The sequence below is a fragment of the Eublepharis macularius genome, chromosome 4, assembly GCF_028583425.1.
Source record: "Eublepharis macularius isolate TG4126 chromosome 4, MPM_Emac_v1.0, whole genome shotgun sequence".
NCBI classification, from domain to species: domain Eukaryota; kingdom Metazoa; phylum Chordata; class Lepidosauria; order Squamata; family Eublepharidae; genus Eublepharis; species Eublepharis macularius.
This window is the reverse complement of record NC_072793.1, coordinates 104,560,854-104,569,458: the sequence shown is the minus strand read 5'-3', so window position 1 is coordinate 104,569,458 and position 8,605 is coordinate 104,560,854. Positions and strand designations below refer to the sequence as shown.

General features: G+C 41.2%; 1 non-coding gene across 1 annotated transcript; it reads right to left on the bottom strand.

The window, feature by feature from the left end:
- Window positions 1-5,003: 5,003 nt before the first annotated feature.
- Window positions 5,004-5,105, bottom strand: LOC129329486 (U6 spliceosomal RNA). The gene has a single exon (XR_008596979.1). It is a non-coding gene; the product is annotated as a U6 spliceosomal RNA (small nuclear RNA).
- Between the last annotated feature and the right edge of the window lie 3,500 nt (window positions 5,106-8,605).

The window sequence follows — 8,605 nt, the reverse complement described above, 5'->3', positions numbered from 1 at the left end:
GGGAATTTTCTGCAGTTCTGAATCAATAAAGAAAGAAAATAAAGACAAACCAGTTTTTTATTCAGCCAGCTTGTTGCAACACACATCATTATGTTTTTGTTCCTGTAGTACTAGAAATTCTCAAATGTCTTGTCTTTCAGCTTGGGTTTGGGGTTCCCTCTAGCCTAATTTTCAGAAGTCTCAAGTTCAGCTTCTGAGAATTGACTTTTAGTATAAGGGAAGACACCACTGAAACATATTGCTTCTCGCTGTTCACTCTGTCAGTTACTCATTTACTTGACCTATGATCACATCAAGAGACCCTATCTCAGATTCCATCAGCAAATGAGTCTCATTTTGTATCAGTTCAGAGCAGGGCTTTACATGGGTGACCATAAAGGGGAAGAGGTAGTATCCAACATCCCTGGGACTAGAATTCAACAACAAATTGTACTGATCCTACCTGCTGTTGTCCGTCCCTCTCAAAAAAGGGAGTCAAGATCATTATTTAGCTGGGGGTGAGGGAACCAAGGATGCTTATGCAAACTTATTTATTAGTACAAAGAAGAGAGTATGAAAATTTGCTGGAGCCAATCAGGAACCCCCTCAAAAGATGCAGAACAAGCAACATTCCAGATTTAGTGCATGTGTATTCTTAAGGTTGTTGACCTCCAAGTGGGGCATGGAGATCTCCTGGGATTACAACTGATCTCCAGACAACAGAGATCAGTTTCCCTGGAGAAAATGGAGAGTGGACTTTATGGCATTATACCATGCTGAGATAATTCCCTTTGTCATCCTCACCAAGCTCCATCTTCAAATCTCCAGGAATTTCCCAACCTGAAGCTGGCAACCCTAGTTTACTCTGCCTTTCCTACTTGGAGCTCTGGGTGACACGCATGATTCTATCCTATTTTATTTTATCTTCATAACAACTCTGTAAGGCAGGCTAATCTGAGAGCAAATGAATGGCCCAAGGCCACCCAGCCAATTCTATGGCAACTGGGAATCTGAACCTTACTCTCTCTGCTTTTAGGCCAACATTCTAACCCCTATGCCACACAAGCAACCCTATTTACTAGGGGCAGTACCTATTTACTGTTGCCCATCTCTATTGAATCACTGTCCCCTGTTTTGGCTCTTAGAGATTATCTTATTAAAATGCTGTTAGTACAGTTTACCAGTTGAGGATTAAACAGCTCCTTCCCCAGAGAATGTAAAAATTTAATCTCTCAGCAAAGTATGAATGTAAAAGGCGGCATATAGTACATAGTCTATTGGTAAAGTTCATTTTGAATCTGTAAGAATAAGGGTGTCACAAATCTTTTAACACCTTTATAAGCCAAGTAGACCCTTATTTTAATCAGTGAAATGAAATAAGCCCTTTCCAGAACAGAGATTCTGGGCTAGCCTGGGCCTGCAGTTTCTATTTTCTAACTAGAAATATTCTCAGAGATCTTTTTCTAGGCCACTGGCTGAGGTTACTGGGGGGTGCTAGGAACTCCATAATTTCTGTAAATCAAATATTTCCTTAAATTATGTTATTGAAAGTCTCCCTTTCCACAGCAGCTCTGTTTTTTTGTTTTTGTTTTTGTAGTGGCCTCTGTGACCAACATGAGAGACCCCCATCCCTTTTCACCTTTAAAAAGTTTGAGGGCAGTGTAAAAAATGGCAATAAAAGTGACAATAAAAATAAAAATACATAAGTTCTGAGATTTTCTGGCTGTCAGAGTCCCTAAGCATCAGCAGAGTTCTTTTCTAATAATCCAAATTCTATTCCCTTCAAGGTCTTATTCACCGTAACAGCAGCTACATTGACAGTACCTAGTATTTTTCTGACAGCAATGAGAATATCTTTTCTTAACTTCCTAGCAAAGCTAAATTCCCACATATTATTCTCCCTCTCCAACCCCAATCAATAGGCAATCATGGTTATACAACTAACAATGCACTCCTTGGCACTGCACACTCTTCTAAATCCATTGAAATTAAAAGGTTTGACTCTGCTTAGAATGACACTGCCAAGTTCCCAGAAGGGATCTTCTATCATAGAAGAATGTTCTGTGGGCCAAACTAGACGAAGTGGCATCCCCAAGTTTGCCCAGGGGATGCACCACCAGTTTGTAGTTCCCACTGGGGAACTCCTTTAAACAGTGCTGTGGGGGCCCAAATCTGGCCAGGACCACTGTGGTGTAGGGGAAGGAGAAGCTTGTACCTTCCCTCCTGTGCCATTTTTCCAATCCAGCACACGGCATCATTATTTGCTGACATGACTCCCAACAGGTTGGTAAAAAGGCACAGGAGGGGAAGCAAGGAGCCCCTTCTACTGCTGACCAGAATTGGCCTCCATGTGGCATTGTTCAAAGGAGTTTGGCCCTGTGTCTCTTTGGAGAAGGATCCCTTTTCCCTTCTGAATGAAACATTTTAGCTGTCTGCCCCAATTGCATGACTTCTCCAGTCCAGTGAATTGTAGGGGTGCTTGAATACCTGGTAGTTTGGCTCAAGTTCTATTCACAGGTCATGAGCAGATAACTTATTTTCATCGATTAGATCAGCTGTTTAGGAGCAACTGCAGCCTGTTCAGGTTATTTTTTGCATATTCAGACATTACAGTGCATTCAGCAGTGTTTTTACACAGAGATTTTCTCACACAGCCCCATGAGAATTCTAGTTTTCACCCTACCCCACAGACCTGCTACATTACTCAGCAACCAATTGTATGCATAAATAGCAAATAAATCAGTCAGATAGTGATTATAAATATACACTTTTTTAAAAAAGGAAGTCTCGTCATTTGGTGTTGAAATCTGTGTTACTGAGGATATTTCATGCGTTTTTTCACAATCTTATGGGAGATGTAGTCCCTCCCAATGTCATTCAGTTAAGTGACCTAACCATACATGACCCTGGGAAAAAACCAACATTTTCACCTATTTTGCAGGTGCAAATGTGCCTGCAAGACAAGGGGAAAAAACTCCACCATCATAGCTATCATGCAGCTGCAAAGCTGGTTGGTAGGTGTTCAGTTTGGCAGCGAGGTGAACAGATCTGAGGCTTGGCTCATGAATAATTGCAGCTGTCAAACATGGTATATTCACCTACTGAACATAATTGCTAGAAGTCTGCATCATCCCTAGTTTCATGTACCCTACCAGAAGCAGGAGGGGACAGGTGAGATGAAGGGTGCTTTCACGCATCATTGGATAATGCACTCTCAATGCACTATAGCAATCATTTGCAACTGAATTTTCCTGTGTCCATAATTCCTATTTCTGAGGATTTTCTCCAACTCTGTCCATGCAGGCCACTGCTTCTAGATTTCATGTACTATGACTCTAAGCAATAAAGCATGTGCGAGTCTGTTGTAGAGGCATACATTACTGGAACAAATGAGGGTCACATACAATTGTGCAGTTAGACATTTTCTTAAGAAATTCCCTAGTATATAGGATGAATTAATTAAACCATAAAGTATATCAAAGGACAAATTGACTGTTGCAAACCCACTGGGAAAGTTTAATTCTCAATACAGAAATTAATGTAAATATCACACTTATTTGACTAAGCATGGACATGTGTTAGGTAATTAATGAGAGGCTACAATGCTCAGCTTGACTGCGTGGTACATCTTTCCATATAATTATTTATATTGAACTAACTCAGACTTCCCTGAATTATCCACTAGAATGATGAATGTAGCCTTATTATTTTAAAGAATTATTCCTAGCCTTTACTCATAGTTATGGAGCTGCTCACTAGAAATGTTGACATGTTGACATTTCATGCATCTTAATTCTTACCCTAAGACTATCTGCATGTGCCTATTTGTTGTATGTAGGCATATGTGCGTATGTGTATTTATATGTATATGCACAGAAGCACACAAGAGCACCTGTGAGGAACACAGGTAGGGGAAAGCCCTTCTGCCTTATCCTTGTAACCTCTGGCTTTCCTCCCATCTCCACCTCTGGCTTATCTCTCTCATCCACTTCTTTGCCACACTGGCTCCAGCTTGCCTCTCACTACCCACCAGCCTGCCCACCCCAACTTCCCTCCCCAGAGCAGCGCGGGTTGTGGAGAGAAGTGGGCACAACCACATTTTCATATGCCTAGACACTCACAGGTTTTTGGTTTTTTTAAACTTTTTTCTTACTTTGGAGAGGGGTTATACCCTCAAATGAGCTTTTTTGAAACAAAATTAAGATTTTTCTGTAACTCTCTGGTTCCATAGCTCAGATGGCTAACAACCATTTAGTAACAGATTGTATGAACTCAGAATGAAAGACTGGAGAAAATAAGGGAAGGAGGAAACACATTTTGAAATACAGAAAACAATTTTTAAAAATGTTTGCATACTTGACCCAGATATATAGAGAGAAATATTAATCAGCCTTCCCTGCTGATGGACTTCTCCCACATCTGCTTAGCAGGGTGGTGTGCTAAAAAAAATAGTATTATTATTCAAATATCTGGAATACCATATATAGTTGGTATTCCCAACATTCAGATCCAAAAATACTGGTATAGTATTTGCGTTCAGGTTTTATTCAGAATTTTGAATACATTCTACTCCATTATTCTCTATGGGAAAATCTTTCCAAAGGGCTGAAGGGGTTATTTTTCAAGCAAAGATGCAGAGAACCTAGTCCTGCTTGTCCATTAAATACACCCAAATTGTTAGTGAATTCGACCAAAGGATCCAATTCTACAGGCCCCTAAACAAGCTGCCGCCAGCCATTCTCCATGGTTTCCTAAGGGTGGGGGGATCCAAGGCTTTCTCCAGTACACAGGAAGCCTTAACAAAACACACAACAGCAACCAATGACCAAAAGTTTCCCAATGCAAACGGAACCCATGAAGACCAACAGAACCAACATCAAACCAGAGAATCCCACCAGAACCAATGTCAAACCAGAGAATCCCACCAGAACCAACATCAAACCAGACAATCCCACCAGAACCAATGTCAAACCAGAGAATCCCACCAGAACAAAACTGAAACAAAGGACAGTGTTGCAAGACCAAAAGAACCAGTGTTACTCAAAGATGTCATCCTTGCACAGGGGCCATGCTAATCTTCTCTGTATCATTCCAGTTTTAGTATATGTGCTCCTGTCAGGCAGAACTGAGAGCCCATGCAAACCCAACATCAGACCAGAGAATCTCAGCACCCAACCTAGCAAGCCAATAAGATCAAGGCAGCTGCAAGACCTGGCAATGGTATATGGCAAGCTAGCAACACTGACAAAGACAGTGGTTGTAGGAACATAGTAATGGTTCCTCCCTCCCCCTTCCTCCTGTTGCCTGGGAAGTCCAAGGAGCCTGCATGGGGGAAATCAAGCTGCTGCAATCTTTAAAATAAGATTACCAGATATTCCTGAATGATATTAAATCATGATATTAAATCGTGGATTGTGGATTGTGGATCGTGGAGGCAAAAGCGGAGGGGCGTAACCTGCCCCCAGCCTGTTCACGGGGAGGGCAGGCTAGAATTTGAATAAATTGAATTGAATTGAATTTGCCCTAGACCCCTTTCAGTCCAGTGTTAAGCCACGCTATGGGATGAAGATGGTGCTGGTGACCCTCGTAGATGACCTCTGTTTAAATGTAGACAGCTTTTACTAGACTTATCAGCAGACTTATCTGATACAGTGGACCATGCCATCCTGTTGACACATTAAGAAGTAGCAGTAGGGATTAAAGGATATGCTTTAGATTGGTTTAAATGGTCTGTTATGGGCAGAACTCAGAAAGTTGCTGTGGGATACCAGATATATCAGTGTGGGATTTGTCGTGTACAGTTCCACAAGGCTTGGGCTTATCTCCCAAGTTATTAATCTATATGTAAAGCCCTTTGGAGAAATCATTTGTGGTTTTGGAGTAAGGTGTCATCAATATGCTGTTAATATGTAACTTTACATTTCTTTTTCCAAATTGCCTGGTAATGCTATAGAGTTTCTGAACCAATGCCTGACTGCTGTAGTTGAATGACTAAGGGAAAACAAGCTAAAACTGAATCCTGAAAAGACAGAGTTAATGTTGATTGGGAAGGCTGAGGCTTTGAAGGACATAGAACTCCCCACTTTTGATGGGGTCCAATTGTCTCTTGATTTAGAACCTGGGGTGATTCTGGGTCCAGCTTTATTGCTGGAGAAGCAAAGTGACAGAGTTGCTAAAAAAGGTGTTCAACCAACTTCACTAAACTTGGTAAATGACCCCTTACCTTTACTCAGCTGACATGGCCACCTAGACCCATGCTATAGTTACGTCAAGGCTAGACTTCTGTTATGCACTCTACATGGGTCTGCCCTTAAGGACAATTCAGAAACTCCAGTTGGTCCAGAATGCTGTAGCCCAGCTACTATCAGGTATTAAGTAAAATCTGTATATCACTCCCACTCTGCAGAAACTCAATTGCTTACCGATTGGTTATCTGGTTCAATTCAAGGTTCCAGTAATCATATATAAAACTATTGGACCCACATTCCTGCAGGACCACCAGAGCAAAGCATTCTGAAGTTGCCACCCTACAAACAAGTAAAACTGGCAACTGCCCATTCACATGCATTCTATATTGTGGCTACAACATTATGGACCACTCTGCCTGAGACCCCCATGCTTCTGTTGTTTCATCCAATGTGCAGAACAGAATTATTCAGAATGGCACTCTTGTGGAGGAAGGTAGAGCTGTGGTGTATTGGATCACCTCTGGAGTGACCTCTATTAGGGATAATATACATATATTTTACTTCCAGTTCTTCAACCCCAGCTCCACTGCATTATTTGTTTTATTAGGAATCCTTGCTGTTAGACTCAAATGTTGTTAGTGTATTTTGCAATCTACTTGCTGATTCACTAAATAGCTTTGTTTTACTAGGAATCTCTACTATTAAATACATATGTTATTATCATTCAAATGTTATCATATTTTATTATTGGTTTACTGATTAATAGTAGGGGTATGCATAACGGAAAAAGCAAGTCGAAATTACACACACACTCATTTGTTCTGTTTATTAAAGCAGTTTCCGCTATGCTGAAACAAATCTGGGAAACTAAATTGTAACGAGTTTCTCCCGTCAAAAAAATGTGTGTGCTTCATTTCAGTTCATTCCTTCCAGCAGCAAGGAGACACTGGGATCACCTGGCAGGGCAGCAGCTTGTTTTTCTCAACAGTGACAATCAGATCCCAAGAGGAAACAGACTTTGTTATTAATTAACTCTGTTGGTGGGAAGGGGGACTGAGTGTGAGTGTATCTTCCTACCTCCCACCCTGTAGCTACCTGGGAAATGGCATTCTCTGCTTCCTTGCCAATACTGTCCTCATAAAAGGAAACCCCTCTCCTTCTTTGGAAATATCTGGAAGAGAGACGTCAATCATATACTACAATTTAAGACACTTCCCTGGGAGTAAGCACTATTGAATAACATGGAACTTACATCTGAGTAGATCTGTTTAAGATTGCTTCCATAGTCTTCCAGGGCTCTCTCTTTTTCTGAGTCAAATGCTAAATGTGTATCTGCTCTCCCCTTTCAAAAACAATCCTGCCTCCCCCACCGCAAAAGAGAAACTGAGGAGGAAAACACAGATCTGTTGCGGGGGCAAGGGGGTGGGATTCAGCCAATCTTTCTGCCCGCCTGCACTTGAGCAATGCAGAAGATTGGCAACAAGAATGCTCCATGTTGCAGCAGAACACTGAGCATCCAAAGGAAGGATTTGGATTTGCCCTTCATTGTGGAAACAAAGCACAAGGAAACATGAAACCAACAGGCAACAGCAGGATGCAAAGGTAATAAGATATTGACAGTATAGAAAAAAACCAACATGAAGCAGGCTTGTTTTTAATGTTGCTGGACTGCAGTTGTTGGCGTGCTCTCCTGCTTGGGATGCTCTGCTATTCCACCTGTTGATACTCGCCTTGTACAGGCCTATTGTTGTATCTGTTTGTTATTGTACTTAAGGAAAAACTCGGTGGATCAATGGTTTAGAGTAGGGCTATTTTTGCACGCTCACCTTAAAGCAGGTTTTCTGAGTAGTCGACCCGCAAGGATCAAATCTGATTTGGCCTTCTGTATGTCTGCAGTTTTCATACTCCAACCTAATTTGTTTTTCTTCCTAGCACTTGTCCACACTTTTTAAAAATGCCCAATTTCTGCTGCAGGCCTTCCAAGGAAAGATAAAGGCCAGCATTCTTATCACTGTTTAAAAAAAAATAGACATGTTTCAGCATTGCAACATTGTAACTTCAGAAGAGAAGGTGGTCTGCGTCACCCTTTGCTTTTCTGTGCACTGATTGGCTGCTTATTAGAGCACCAATTGTGATCTGTGTTGATTGGCTGAAGCACCCTTTTTTTGCAGATCATGTGACATTGTCCTATTCCAATGCTGCAATATTGCACTGTTCATTTTTTTTTTTTTAGGAAACGGGTGGCAAGAAGCACAGTAAAATGGAGAATCGTAGTGGAATCCAAATGAGGGGGGGCTTGTAGAAATTTGTTTCTAAACACATTTGATTATTAAACCGTACAATTATTTGGCTACAGATTGGGTGTTGTTGTGATGATCCAACATTGCAATGTTGCATTGTTTAAAAAAAATAAATGAGAGTGGGGTGGCCTGCTGAGG